Below are 16,239 nucleotides of genomic sequence, written 5' to 3'. Positions count from 1 at the left end.
CACATCCCCTGGTGTTACTGTATAATACCCCATTCCCAGCAGTCACCTCTCCAGTCATCACCCAGACACATCCCCTGGTGTTACTGTATAATGTCCCATTCCCAGCAGTCACCTCTCCAGTCATCACCCAGACACATCCCCTGGTGTTACTGTATAATGTCCCATTCCCAGCAGTCACCACCCAGACACATCCCCTGGTGTTACTGTATAATGTCCCATTCCCAGCAGTCACCTCTCCAGTCATCACCCAGACACGTCCCCTGGTGTTACTGTATAATGTCCCATTCCCAGCAGTCACCTCTCCAGTCATCACCCAGACACGTCCCCTGGTGTTACTGTATAATGTCCCATTCCCAGCAGTCACCTCTCCAGTCATCACCTAGACACGTCCCCTGGTGTTACTGTATAATGTCCCATTCCCAGCAGTCACCTCTCCAGTCATCACCCAGACACGTCCCCTGGTGTTACTGTATAATGTCCCATTCCCAGCAGTCACCTCTCCAGTCATCACCCAGACACGTCCCCTGGTGTTACTGTATAATGTCCTATACCTAGCAGTCACCTCTCCAGTCATCACCCAGACACGTCCCCTGGTGTTACTCTATAATGTCCCATTCCCAGCAGTCACCTCTCCAGTCATCACCCAGACACATCCCCTGGTGTTACTGTATAATGTCCCATTCCCAGCAGTCACCACCCAGACACATCCCCTGGTGTTACTGTATAATGTCCCATTCCCAGCAGTCACCGCTCCAGCCATCACCCAGACACATCCCCTGGTGTTACTGTATAATGTCCCATTCCCAGCAGTCACCTCTCCAGTCATCACCCAGACACGTCCCCTGGTGTTACTGTATAATGTCCCATTCCCAGCAGTCACCACCCAGACACATCCCCTGGTGTTACTGTATAATGTCCCATTCCCAGCAGTCACCTCTCCAGTCATCACCCAGACACCCCCCCTGGTGTTACTGTATAATACCCCATTCCAAGCAGTCACCTCTCCAGTCATCACCCAGACACATCCCCTGGTGTTACTGTATAATGTCCCATTCCCAGCAGTCACCTCTCCAGTCATCACCCAGACACATCCCCTGGTGTTACTGTATAATGTCCCATTCCCAGCAGTCACCTCTCCAGTCATCACCCAGACACATCCCCTGGTGTTACTGTATAATGTCCCATTCCCAGCAGTCACCACCCAGACACATCCCCTGGTGTTACTGTATAATGTCCCATTCCCAGCAGTCACCTCTCCAGTCATCACCCAGACACGTCCCCTGGTGTTACTGTATAATGTCCCATTCCCAGCAGTCACCTCTCCAGTCATCACCTAGACACGTCCCCTGGTGTTACTGTATAATGTCCCATTCCCAGCAGTCACCTCTCCAGTCATCACCCAGACAGGTCCCCTGGTGTTACTGTATAATGTCCCATTCCCAGCAGTCACCTCTCCAGTCATCACCCAGACACGTCCCCTGGTGTTACTGTATAATGTCCCATTCCCAGCAGTCATCTCTCCAGTCATCACCCAGACACTTCCCCTGGTGTTACTGTATAATGTCCCATTCCCAGCAGTCACCTCTCCAGTCATCACCCAGTCACACCCCCTGGTGTTACTGTAAAATATCCCATTCCCAGCAGTCACCTCTCCAGTCATCATCCAGACACATCCCCTGGTGTTACTGTATAATGTCCCATTCCCAGCAGTCACCTCTGCAGTCATCACCCAGACACGTCCCCCGGTGTTACTGTAAAATATCCCATTCCCAGCAGTCACCTCTCCAGTCATCATCCAGACACATCCCCTGGTGTTACTGTATAATGTTCCGTTTCCAGCAGTCACCTCTCCAGTCATCACCCAGACACATCTCCTAGTGTTACTGTATAATGTCCCATTTCCAGCAGTCACCTCTCCAGTCATCACCCAGACATGTCACCCGGTGTTACTGTATAATGTCCCATTCCCAGCAGTCACCTCTCCAGTCATCACCCAGACACGTCCCCCGGTGTTATTGTATAATGTCCCATTCCCAGCAGTATCCTCTCCAGTCATCACCCACACACATCTCCTAGTGTTACTGTATAATGTCCCATTCCCAGCAGTCACCTCTCCAGTCATCACCCAGACACGTCCCTCTGTGTTACTGTATAATGTCCCATTCCCAGCAGTCACCTCTGCAGTCATCACCCAGACACGTCCCCTGGTGTTACTGTATAATGTCCTATACCTAGCAGTCACCTCTCCAGTCATCACCCAGACACGTCACCTGGTGTTACTGTATAATGTCCCATTCCCAGCAGTCACCTCTCCAGTCATCACCCAGACACGTCCCCTGGTGTTACTGTATAATGTCCCATTCCCAGCAGTCACCTCTTCAATCATCACCCAGACACGTCCCCTGGTGTTACTGTATAATGCCCCATTCCCAGCAGTCACCTCTCCAATCATCACCCAGACACGTCCCCTGGTGTTACTGTATAATGGCCCTCATTCCGAGTTGTTCGCTCGCTAGCTGCTTTTAGCAGCATTGCACACGCTAAGCCGCCGCCCTCTGGGAGGGTATCTTAGCTTAGCAGAATTGCGAACGAAAGATTAGCAGAAATGCGAATAGAAATTTCTTAGCAGTTTCTGAGTAGCTCCAGACTTACTCAGCCTTTGCGATCAGTTCAGTCAGTTTCGTTCCTGGTTTGACGTCACAAACACACCCAGCGTTCGCCCGGACACTCTCCCGTTTCTTCATACAATCCCACGTTTTTCCCAGAAATGCCAGCGTTTTTTCGCACACTCCCAGAAAACGTCCAGTTTCCGCCCAGAAACACCCACTTCCTGTCAATCACACTCCGATCACCAGAACGATGAAAAATCCTCGTTATGCCGTGAGTAAAATACCTAACTTTTGTGTAAAATCACTAAGCGCATGCGCTCTGCGAACCTTGCGCATGCGCAGTAAGCGCCTAATCGCAATATAGCGAAAAATAAGAATTTACTTACCGATAATTCTATTTCTCGTAGTCCGTAGTGGATGCTGGGGACTCCGTAAGGACCATGGGGAATAGCGGCTCCGCAGGAGACAGGGCACAAAAGTAAAAGCTTTAGGATCAGGTGGTGTGCACTGGCTCCTCCCCCTATGACCCTCCTCCAAGCCTCAGTTAGGATACTGTGCCCGGACGAGCGTACACAATAAGGAAGGATTTTGAATCCCGGGTAAGACTCATACCAGCCACACCAATCACACTGTACAACCTGTGATCTGAACCCAGTTAACAGCATGATAACAGCGGAGCCTCTGAAAAGATGGCTCACAACAATAATAACCCGTTTTAGTTAACAATAACTATGTACAAGTATTGCAGACAATCCGCACTTGGGATGGGCGCCCAGCATCCACTACGGACTACGAGAAATAGAATTATCGGTAAGTAAATTCTTATTTTCTCTGACGTCCTAAGTGGATGCTGGGGACTCCGTAAGGACCATGGGGATTATACCAAAGCTCCCAAACGGGCGGGAGAGTGCGGATGACTCTGCAGCACCGAATGAGAGAACTCCAGGTCCTCCTCAGCCAGGGTATCAAATTTGTAGAATTTTGCAAACGTGTTTGCCCCTGACCAAGTAGCAGCTCGGCAAAGTTGTAAAGCCGAGACCCCTCAGGCAGCCGCCCAAGATGAGCCCACCTTCCTTGTGGAATGGGCATTTACATATTTTGGCTGTGGCAGGCCTGCCACAGAATGTGCAAGCTGAATTGTACTACACATCCAACTAGCAATCGTCTGCTTAGAAGCAAGAGCACCCAGTTTGTTGGGTGCATACAGGATAACAGCAAGTCAGTTTTCCTGACTCCAGCCGTCCTGGAAACATATATTTTCAGGGCCCTGACAACATCTAGCAACTTGGAGTCCTCCAAGTCCCTAGTAGCCGCAGGTACCACAATAAGCTGGTTCAGGTGAAACGCTGACACCACCTTAGGGAGAAACTGGGGACGAGTCCGCAGCTCTGCCCTGTCCGAATGGACAATCAGATATGGGCTTTTGTGAGACAAAGCCGCCAATTCTGACACTCGCCTGGCCGAGGCCAGGGCCAACAGCATGGTCACTTTCCTTGTGAGATATTTCAAATCCACAGATTTGAGCGGTTTAAACCAATGTGATTTGAGGAATCCCAGAACTACGTTGAGATCCCACAGTGCCACTGGAGGCACAAAAGGGGGTTGTATATGCAGTACTCCCTTGACAAACTTCTGGACTTCAGGAACTGAAGCCAATTCTTTCTGGAAGAAAATCGACAGGGCCGAAATTGGAACCTTAATGGACCCCAATTTGAGGCCCATAGACACTCCTGTTTGCAGGAAATGCAGGAATCGACCGAGTTGAAATTCCTCCGTGGGGCCTTCCTGGCCTCACACCATGCAACATATTTTCGCCAAATGTGGTGATAATGTTGTGCGGTCACCTCCTTCCTGGCTCTTCCTTGCTGAAGCAAGTCCCTTCTTAGTATCTCTTGAAGTTCCGGGTACCAAGTCCTTCTTGGCCAATCCGGAGCCACGAGTATAGTTCTTACTCCTCTCCGTCTTATAATTCTCAGTACCTTGGGTATGAGAGGCAGAGGAGGGAACACATACACCGACTGGTACACCCACGGTGTTACCAGAGCGTCCCTGCTATTGCCTGATGGTCTCTTGACCTGGCGCAATACCTGTCCAGTTTTTTGTTCAGACGGGACGCCATCATGTCCACCTTTGGTCTTTCCCAACGGTTCACAATCATGTGGAAGACTTCCAGATGAAGTCCCCACTCTCCCGGGTGGAGGTCGTGCCTGCTGAGGAAGTCTGCTTCCCAGTTGTCCACTCCCGGAATGAACACCGCTGACAGTGTTATCACATGATTTTTCGCCCAGCGAAGAATCCTTGCTGCCATTGCCCTCCTGCTTCTTGTGCCGCCCTGTCTGTTTACGTGGGCGACTGCCGTGATGTTGTCCGACTGGATCAGCACCGGTTGACTTTGAAGCAGAGGTCTTCCTAGGCTCAGAGCATTGTAAATTGCCCTTAGCTCCAGTATATTTATGTGGAGAGAAGTCTCCAGACTTGACCACACTCCTTGGAAATTTCTTCCCTGTGTGACTGCTCCCCAGCCTCTCAGGCTGGCATCCGTGGTCACCAGGACCCAGTCCTGAATGCCGAATCTGCTGCCCTCTAGTAGATGAGCACTCTGCAGCCACCACAGAAGAGACACCCTTGTCCTTGGAGACAGGATTATCCGCTGATGCATCTGAAGATGCGATCCGGACCATTCGTCCAGCAGATCCCACTGAAAAATTCTTGCGTGAAATCTGCCGAATGGAATCGCTTCGTAAGAAGCCACCATTTTTCCCAGGACTCTTGTGCATTGATGCACTGACACTTGGCCTGGTTCTAGGAGGTTCCTAACTAGCTCTGATAACTCCCTGGCTTTCTCCTCCGCGAGAAACACCTTTTTCTGGACTGTGTCCAGAATCATCCCTAGGAACAGCAGACGTGTCGTCGGAATCAGCTGCGATTTTGGAATATTTAGAATCCACCCGTGCTGTCGTAGAACTACTTGAGATAGTGCTACTCCGACCTCTAACTGTTCCCTGGACCTTGCCCTTATCAGGAGATCGTCCAAGTAAGGGATAATTAAGACGCCTTTTCTTTGAAGAAGAATCATCATTTCGGCCATTACCTTGGTAAAGACCCGGGGTGCCGTGGACAATCCAAACGGCAGCGTCTGAAACTGATAGTGACAGTTCTGTACCACGAACCTGAGGTACCCTTGGTGAGAAGGGCAAATTGGGACATGGAGGTAAGCATCCTTGATGTCCAGGGACACCATATAGTCCCCTTCTTCCTGGTTCGCTATCACTGCTCTGAGTGACTCCATCTTGATTTGAACCTTTGTATGTAAGTGTTCAAAGATTTCAGATTTATAATAGGTCTCACCGAGCCGTCTGGCTTCAGTACCACAAATAGTGTGGAATAATACCCCTTTCCTTGTTGTAGGAGGGGTACTTTGATTATCACCTGCTGGGAATACAGCTTGTGAATTGTTTCCAATACTGCCTCCCTGTCGGAGGGAGACGTTGGTAAAGCAGACTTCAGGAACCTGCGAGGGGGAGACGTCTCGAACTTCCAATCTGTACCCCTGGGATACTACTTGTAGGATCCAGGGGTCCACTTGCGAGTGAGCCCACTGCGCGCTGAAACTCTTGAGACGACCCCCCACCGCACCTGAGTCCGCTTGTACGGCCCCAGCGTCATGCTGAGGACTTGGCAGAAGCGGTGGAGGGCTTCTGTTCCTGGGAAGGAGCTGCCTGCTGCAGTCTTCTTCCCTTTCCTCTGCCCCTGGGCAGATATGACTGGCCTTTTGCCCGCTTGCCCTTATGGGGACGAAAGGACTGAGGCTGAAAAGACGGTGTCTTTTTCTGCTGAGATGTGACTTGGGGTAAAAAAGGTGGATTTTCCAGCTGTTGCCGTGGCCACCAGGTCCGATGGACCGACCCCAAATAACTCCTCCCCTTTATACGGCAATACTTCCATGTGCCGTTTGGAATCTGCATCACCTGACCACTGTCGTGTCCATAAACATCTTCTGGCAGACATGGACATCGCACTTACTCTTGATGCCAGAGTGCAAATATCCCTCTGTGCATCTCGCATATATAGAAATGCATCTTTTAAATGCTCTATAGTCAATAAAATACTGTCCCTGTCAAGGGTATCAATATTTTCAGTCAGGGAATCCGACCAAGCCACCCCAGCGCTGCACATCCAGGCTGAGGCGATCGCTGGTCGCAGTATAACACCAGTATGTGTGTATATACTTTTTAGGATATTTTCCAGCCTCCTATCAGCTGGCTCCTTGAGGGCGGCCGTATCTGGAGACGGTAACGCCACTTGTTTTGATAAGCGTGTGAGCGCCTTATCCACCCTAGGGGGTGTTTCCCAACGCGCCCTAACTTCTGGCGGGAAAGGGTATAACGCCAATAATTTTCTATCGGGGGAAACCCACGCATCATCACACACTTCATTTAATTTATCTGATTCAGGAAAAACTACAGGTAGTTTTTTCACACCCCACATAATACCCTTTTTTGTGGTACTTGTAGTATCAGAAATATGTAACACCTCCTTCATTGCCCTTAACATGTAACGTGTGGCCCTAATGGAAAATACGTTTGTTTCTTCACCGTCGACACTGGAGTCAGTGTCCGTGTCTGTGTCTGTGTCGACCGACTGAGGTAATGGGCGTTTTAAAGCCCCTGACGGTGTTTGAGACGCCTGGACAGGTACTAATTGGTTTGCCGGCCGTCTCATGTCGTCAACCGACCTTGCAGCGTGTTGACATTATCACGTAATTCCCTAAATAAGCCATCCATTCCGGTGTCGATTCCCTAGAGAGTGACATCACCATTACAGGCAATTGCTCCGCCTCCTCACCAACATCGTCCTCATACATGTCGACACACACGTACCGACACACAGCACACACACAGGGAATGCTCTGATAGAGGACAGGACCCCACTAGCCCTTTGGGGAGACAGAGGGAGAGTTTGCCAGCACACACCAAAACGCTATAATTATACAGGGACAACCTTATATAAGTGTTTTCCCTTATAGCATCTTAATATATTATAATATCGCCACACAAAATGCCCCCCCTCTCTGTTTTAACCCTGTTTCTGTAGTGCAGTGCAGGGGAGAGCCTGGGAGCCTTCCTAGCAGCGGAGCTGTGTAGGAAAATGGCGCTGTGTGCTGAGGAGAATAGGCCCCGCCCCCTTTTCGGCGGGCTTCTTCTCCCGTTTTTCTGACAACCTGGCAGGAATTAAATACATCCATATAGCCCCAGAGGCTATATGTGATGTATTTTTAGCCAGCATAGGTACTTTCATTGCTGCCCAGGGCGCCCCCCCCCCAGCGCCCTGCACCCTCAGTGACCGTTGGTGTGAAGTGTGCTGAGAGCAATGGCGCACAGCTGCCGTGCTGTGCGCTACCTTAAGAAGACTGGGAAGTCTTCAGCCGCCGATTTCTGGACCTCTTCTCTCTTCAGCATCTGCAAGGGGGTCGGCGGCGCGGCTCCGGTGACCCATCCAAGCTGTACCTGTGATCGTCCCTCTGGAGCTAGTGTCCAGTAGCCTAAGAAGCCAATCCATCCTGCACGCAGGTGAGTTCACTTCTTCTCCCCTAAGTCCCTCGTTGCAGTGAGCCTGTTGCCAGCAGGACTCACTGAAAATAAAAAACCTAACAAAACTTTTACTCTAAGCAGCTCTTTAGGAGAGCCACCTAGATTGCACCCTTCTCGGCCGGGCACAAAAACCTAACTGAGGCTTGGAGGAGGGTCATAGGGGGAGGAGCCAGTGCACACCACCTGATCCTAAAGCTTTTACTTTTGTGCCCTGTCTCCTGCGGAGCCGCTATTCCCCATGGTCCTTACGGAGTCCCCAGCATCCACTTAGGACGTCAGAGAAATCGTCAACGAGCGAACAACTCGGAATGACCACCAAGCCCCATTCCCAGCAGTCACCTCGACAAGTCATCACCCAGACACATCCCCTGGTGTTACTGTATAATGTCCCATTCCCAGCAGTCACCACCCAGACACATCCCCTGGTGTTACTGTATAATGTCCCATTCCCAGCAGTCACCTCTCCAGTCATCACCCAGACACATCCCCTGGTGTTACTGTATAATACCCCATTCCCAGCAGTCACCTCTCCAGTCATCACCCAGACACGTCCCCTGGTGTTACTGTATAATGTCCCATTCCCAGCAGTCACCACCCAGACACATCCCCTGGTGTTACTGTATAATGTCCCATTCCCAGCAGTCACCTCTCCAGTCATCACCCAGACACATCCCCTGGTGTTACTGTATAATACCCCATTCCCAGCAGTCACCTCTCCAGTCATCACCCAGACACATCCCCTGGTGTTACTGTATAATGTCCCATTCCCAGCAGTCACCTCTCCAGTCATCACCCAGACACATCCCCTGGTGTTACTGTATAATGTCCCATTCCCAGCAGTCACCACCCAGACACATCCCCTGGTGTTACTGTATAATGTCCCATTCCCAGCAGTCACCTCTCCAGTCATCACCCAGACACGTCCCCTGGTGTTACTGTATAATGTCCCATTCCCAGCAGTCACCTCTCCAGTCATCACCCAGACACGTCCCCTGGTGTTACTGTATAATGTCCCATTCCCAGCAGTCACCTCTCCAGTCATCACCCAGACACGTCCCCTGGTGTTACTGTATAATGTCCCATTCCCAGCAGTCACCTCTCCAGTCATCACCCAGACACGTCCCCTGGTGTTACTGTATAATGTCCCATTCCCAGCAGTCACCTCTCCAGTCATCACCCAGACACGTCCCCTGGTGTTACTGTATAATGTCCTATACCTAGCAGTCACCTCTCCAGTCATCACCCAGACACGTCCCCTGGTGTTACTGTATAATGTCCCATTCCCAGCAGTCACCTCTCCAGTCATCACCCAGACACATCCCCTGGTGTTACTGTATAATGTCCCATTCCCAGCAGTCACCACCCAGACACATCCCCTGGTGTTACTGTATAATGTCCCATTCCCAGCAGTCACCGCTCCAGTCATCACCCAGACACATCCCCTGGTGTTACTGTATAATGTCCCATTCCCAGCAGTCACCTCTCCAGTCATCACCCAGACACCCCCCCTGGTGTTACTGTATAATACCCCATTCCAAGCAGTCACCTCTCCAGTCATCACCCAGACACATCCCCTGCTGTTACTGTATAATGTCCCATTCCCAGCAGTCACCTCTCCAGTCATCACCCAGACACATCCCCTGGTGTTACTGTATAATGTCCCATTCCCAGCAGTCACCTCTCCAGTCATCACCCAGACACATCCCCTGGTGTTACTGTATAATGTCCCATTCCCAGCAGTCACCACCCAGACACATCCCCTGGTGTTACTGTATAATGTCCCATTCCCAGCAGTCACCTCTCCAGTCATCACCCAGACACGTCCCCTGGTGTTACTGTATAATGTCCCATTCCCAGCAGTCACCTCTCCAGTCATCACCCAGACACGTCCCCTGGTGTTACTGTATAATGTCCCATTCCCAGCAGTCACCTCTCCAGTCATCACCCAGACAGGCCCCCTGGTGTTACTGTGTAATGTCCCATTCCCAGCAGTCACCTCTCCAGTCATCACCCAGACACGTCCCCTGGTGTTACTGTATAATGTCCCATTCCCAGCAGTCATCTCTCCAGTCATCACCCAGACACTTCCCCTGGTGTTACTGTATAATGTCCCATTCCCAGCAGTCACCACCCAGACACATCCCCTGGTGTTACTGTATAATGTCCCATTCCCAGCAGTCACCTCTCCAGTCATCACCCAGTCACACCCCCTGGTGTTAATGTATAATGTCCCATTCCCAGCAGTCACCTCTGCAGTCATCACCCAGACACGTCCCCCGGTGTTACTGTAAAATATCCCATTCCCAGCAGTCACCTCTCCAGTCATCATCCAGACACATCCCCTGGTGTTACTGTATAATGTTCCATTTCCAGCAGTCACCTCTCCAGTCATCACCCAGACACATCTCCTAGTGTTACTGTATAATGTCCCATTTCCAGCAGTCACCTCTCCAGTCATCGCCCAGACACGTCCCCCGGTGTTACTGTATAATGTCCCATTCCCAGCAGTCACCTCTCCAGTCATCACCCAGACACGTCCCCCGGTGTTACTGTATAATGTCCCATTCCCAGCAGTATCCTCTCCAGTCATCACCCACACACATCTCCTAGTGTTACTGTATAATGTCCCATTCCCAGCAGTCACCTCTCCAGTCATCACCCAGACACGTCCCCCGGTGTTACTGTATAATGTCCCATTCCCAGCAGTCACTTCTCCAGTCATCACCCAGACACGTCCCCCGGTGTTACTGTATAATGTCCCATTCCCAGCAGTCACCTCTCCAGTCATCACCCAGACACGTCCCCCGGTGTTACTGTATAATGTCCCATTCCCAGCAGTCACCTCTCCAGTCATCACCCAGAAAACGTCCCCCGGTGTTACTGTATAATGTCCCATTCCCAGCAGTCACCTCTCCAGTCATCACCCAGACACGTCCCCTGGTGTTACTGTATAATGTCCCATTCCCAGCAGTCACCTCTCCAGTCATCACCCAGACACATCCCCTGGTGTTACTGTATAATGTCCCATTCCCAGCAGTCACCTCTCCAGTCATCACTCAGACACGTCCCCTGGTGTTACCGTATAATGTCCCATTCCCAGCAGTCACCTCTCCAGTCATCACCCAGACACGTCCCCCGGTGTTACTGTATAATGTCCCATTCCCAGCAGTCACCTATCCAGTCATCACCCAGACACGTCCCCCGGTGTTACTGTATAATGTCCCATTCCCAGCAGTCACCTCTCCAGTCATCACCCAGACACATCCCCTGGTGTTACTGTATAATGTCCCATTCCCAGCAGTCACCTCTCCAGTCATCACCGGGACACGTCCCCTGGTGTTACTGTATAATGTCCCATCCCCAGCAGTCACCTCTCCAATCATCACCCAGACACGTCCCCTGGTGTTACTGTATAATGCCCCATTCCCAGCAGTCACCTCTCCAGTCATCACCGGGACACGTCCCCTGGTGTTACTGTATAATGTCCCATTTCCAGCAGTCACCTCTCCAGTCATCACCGGGGACACGTCCCCTGGTGTTACTGTATAATGTCCCATTCCCAGCAGTCACCTCTCCAGTCATCACCCAGACACGTCCCCTGGTGTTACTGTATAATGTCCTATTACCAGCAGTCACCTCTCCAGTCATCACCCAGACACGTCCCCCGGAGTTACTGTATAATGTCCCATTCCCAGCAGTCACCTCTCCAGTCATCACCCAGACACGTCCCCCGGTGTTACTGTATAATGTCCCATTCCCAGCAGTCACCTCTCCAGTCATCACCCAGACACATCCCCTGGTGTTACTGTATAATGTCCCATTCCCAGCAGTCACCACCCAGACACATCCCCTGGTGTTACTGTATAATGTCCCATTCCCAGCAGTCACCTCTCCAGTCATCACCCAGACACGTCCCCTGGTGTTACTGTATAATGTCCCATTCCCAGCAGTCACCTCTCCAGTCATCACCCAGACACGTCCCCTGGTGTTACTGTATAATGTCCCATTCCCAGCAGTCACCTCTCCAGTCATCACCCAGAAACGTCCCCTGGTGTTACTGTATAATGTCCCATTCCCAGCAGTCACCTCTCCAGTCATCACCCAGACACGTCCCCTGGTGTTACTGTATAATGTCCCATTCCCAGCAGTCATCTCTCCAGTCATCACCCAGACACTTCCCCTGGTGTTACTGTATAATGTCCCATTCCCAGCAGTCACCACCCAGATACATCCCCTGGTGTTACTGTATAATGTCCCATTCCCAGCAGTCACCTCTCCAGTCATCACCCAGTCACACCCCCTGGTGTTAATGTATAATGTCCCATTCCCAGCAGTCACCTCTGCAGTCATCACCCAGACACGTCCCCCGGTGTTACTGTATAATATCCCATTCCCAGCAGTCACCTCTCCAGTCATCATCCAGACACATCCCCTGGTGTTACTGTATAATGTTCCATTTCCAGCAGTCACCTCTCCAGTCATCACCCAGACACATCTCCTAGTGTTACTGTATAATGTCCCATTTCCAGCAGTCACCTCTCCAGTCATCACCCAGACACGTCCCCCGGTGTTACTGTATAATGTCCCATTCCCAGCAGTCACCTCTCCAGTCATCACCCAGACACATCCCCCGGTGTTACTGTATAATGTCCCATTCCCAGCAGTATCCTCTCCAGTCATCACCCAGACACATCTCCTAGTGTTACTGTATAATGTCCCATTCCCAGCAGTCACCTCTCCAGTCATCACCCAGACACGTCCCCCGGTGTTACTGTATAATGTCCCATTCCCAGAGGTCACCTCTCCAGTCATCACCCAGACACGTCCACCGGTGTTACTGTATAATGTCCCATTCCCAGCAGTCACCTCTCCAGTCATCACCCAGACACGTCCACCGGTGTTACTGTATAATGTCCCATTCCCAGCAGTCACCTCTCCAGTCATCACCCAGACACGTCCCCTGGTGTTACTGTATAATGTCCCATTCCCAGCAGTCACCTCTCCAGTCATCACCCAGACACGTCCCCCGGAGTTACTGTATAATGTCCCATTCCCAGCAGTCACCTCTCCAGTCATCACCCAGACACGTCCCCCGGTGTTACTGTATAATGTCCCATTCCCAGCAGTCACCTCTCCAGTCATCACCCAGACACGTCCCCCGGTGTTACTGTATAATGTCCCATTCCCAGCAGTCACCTCTCCAGTCATCACCCAGACACATCCCCTGGTGTTACTGTATAATGTCCCATTCCCAGCAGTCACCTCTCCAGTCATCACCGGGACACGTCCCCTGGTGTTACTGTATAATGTCCCATCCCCAGCAGTCACCTCTCCAATCATCACCCAGACACGTCCCCTGGTGTTACTGTATAATGTCCCATTTCCAGCAGTCACCTCTCCAGTCATCACCGGGACACGTCCCCTGGTGTTACTGTATAATGTCCCATTCCCAGCAGTCACCTCTCCAGTCATCACCCAGACACGTCCCCCGGTGTTACTGTATAATGTCCCATTCCCAGCAGTCACCTCTCCAGTCATCACCCAGACACGTCCCCCGGTGTTACTGTATAATGTCCCATTCCCAGCAGTCACCTCTCCAGTCATCACCCAGACACATCCCCTGGTATTACTGTATAATGTCCCATTCCCAGCAGTCACCTCTCCAGTCATCACCGGGACACGTCCCCTGGTGTTACTGTATAATGTCCCATTCCCAGCAGTCACCTCTCCAATCATCACACAGACACGTCCCCTGGTGTTACTGTATAATGTCCCATTCCCGGCAGTCACCACCCAGACACGTCCCCTGGTGTTACTGTATAATGTCCCATTCCCAGCAGTCACCTCTCCAGTCAGCAGCTGAATGATCTTGTTGGTGAGTTCCAGTATCTTCTGGTCATTGTGTCTCTCATGTATCAGTGATTGAGGTTGAGGCAACGTGATGAGGCTCTGGGTCCTGCTCAGTCCTCCTGACACATGGGGATGTCTTCCTCACTACTGTGTAACCCTGTGTATTGGGGGCAGACACTATTACCCCTATGTAGTCACAGTACTGGGCTTCCTACACTATAGACCAATGCCCCTAAGGTTTGTCACTGTGACATTACCAAAAAACCCTTACCTGTCACATGTACAGATGTGTCCTCACACATCTTTGTGTAAATGAGCAGCATGGCGTGTTCCTGCAATGAATAGCACATCGCCTCAGGGTCATTCCATGTCAGTTCACCCAGGAGTGGCCACCACGCATCTCAGATTTTTATAAATATTTTTTATTTAAGAGAGGATGTCAAATAAACTATTTCTGTCAAATATCTTGACTGTCTGACAATTTGTTTATTAAATATCAATTTATTAAATTATTTACTAATCGCGGCTTCTTTATCCAGTTTATTTTAAGTATCACGGGTGTTTATTAAGGAATCACCACAAAATGTGCACCCCTAAGGTAACTCTTTCTCCTGAATCCAAAAATCCAAACCAAATCACTTTATCTGTCTTATATTTCATGTTATGGCAAAAACTCACATTTTTCGAAAAGACTTAAAAACGCTAGCTTCAATCAACATTAGATAATCCAATTTTTTTTTAGGTACTTAACAAATGTATACATTATTACCACACAAAAAATCAGCATGGTACTCTGTTTCATAGTGGAGACAAAAAAAAATCATGAAGTTGACATTGAATTACTGTTGTACCGAATACATAATTAACACAAGAAATCATTACATTTAAAAACTTAAACATAACTTCAGTCAACAATCACATTACTGTTCCCTTGTTTGGAACCTGTAGTAACAGTCTGTAATTTTCCTTAAAGTGTCAGCAGACAGTGCCTTCCAGTCCATCCTTGGATAGTGGGCACTTCCGTTACACAGGGAACATAAATAAAAGCAACAAAACACTGAAGGCCAGGAAAACACATTTGTTGATTGGTTTCGTTTCATGAAGTGTACCAGCACACCTTATTCCTCCTTATTATATTGAATGATATACCCAATGTACTAGATGTTATCCATACAATGCTGCTATGTATGTTCCAGCTTGCAGATCACTTTTGTCTACATTTTTTAGGACTGTGGTCATAGTGACACTAAAGGGGTTATGCAATTAGCCACGGTAAATTAACGCGGCTAATTGTCCTGCCGGTGGCTATCCAATTAGCCCCGTAAAGCCGTGGCTCGCGCTGGCTTATCAGGGATTTTCTTTCACCTGCCTCAGGCAGGCGAAACCAAATCCACGGAAACGGAGCTGTTTCTACGGCAAACACACAAGTTTCACTGAACCTGTGTGTTTTTGGGAGACACTGTATTTTTAATACAGACGACCAAATTGGATAGCCTGTAAAAAAAATATATGGGTGAAACATCAGGAAAATAGGATTTTGGTTACCTACCGGTAAATCCTTTTCTTGTAGTCCATAGATTATGCTGGGGTCCGCATTAGTACCATGGGGTATAGACAGGTCCACCAGGAGCCATTGGCACTTTAAGAGTTTGAGAGTGTCTATGTCCCTCCTACCAGACTCAGTCTAGAAACTGTGCCCGAGGAGACGGACATCTTCGAGAGAAGGATTTAACACAGATAGTGGTGAGATTCACACCAGCTCACACAAACAAGTCACGTCAAGCTAACGTAGCTTGAACACTCAGCAACCGCTGAAACATTACTTACCAAGTAACAATGCAGTACATAACTAAACAAAGTTGTACTGAACCAGATAACGGTTGCAGGAAAACGAAGTGCTGGGCGGGCGCCCAGCATCCTCTACGGACTACGAGAAAAGGATTTACCGGTAGGTACCTGTGGCCGGAGAGCCCCAGCCACGGGGCAAATGGCCGCCTGCGGCACTGAAGGGGTTAACCCCTAGTGCCCGGCGCCATTTTTTAAGACAAAGGGGCGCTTGGCGCCAAATTTGAATTATGTTGGGCGCTAGGCGCCGTGATGTGTAAAATGTTTAAATGCATGTATTTTATGGTTGTGCCGTGGTCCCGGACCTCTCCGGAGACCACGGCAGGGAGGACAGCCCCCGGCGC

General features: G+C 50.2%; 1 protein-coding gene across 1 annotated transcript in view; it reads right to left on the bottom strand.

Annotated features, from left to right (window-relative positions):
• The window catches only part of LOC134984910 (oocyte zinc finger protein XlCOF7.1-like), a 32,717-nt gene extending 18,515 nt beyond the window's left edge, over nucleotides 1-14,202 (bottom strand). Inside the window, exon 1 of the mRNA XM_063950380.1 lies at nucleotides 14,045-14,202. The gene's annotated coding sequence lies outside the window, so the exon portion shown is untranslated. The remainder of the gene's footprint in view (nucleotides 1-14,044) is intronic.
• Between the last annotated feature and the right edge of the window lie 2,037 nt (nucleotides 14,203-16,239).

This window comes from Pseudophryne corroboree (genome assembly GCF_028390025.1).
Source record: "Pseudophryne corroboree isolate aPseCor3 chromosome 3 unlocalized genomic scaffold, aPseCor3.hap2 SUPER_3_unloc_91, whole genome shotgun sequence".
In the NCBI taxonomy this organism is placed as follows: Eukaryota; Metazoa; Chordata; class Amphibia; order Anura; family Myobatrachidae; genus Pseudophryne; species Pseudophryne corroboree.
Note: the sequence above shows the minus strand (reverse complement) of the source record. Positions and strands in the feature narration are given on the sequence as shown.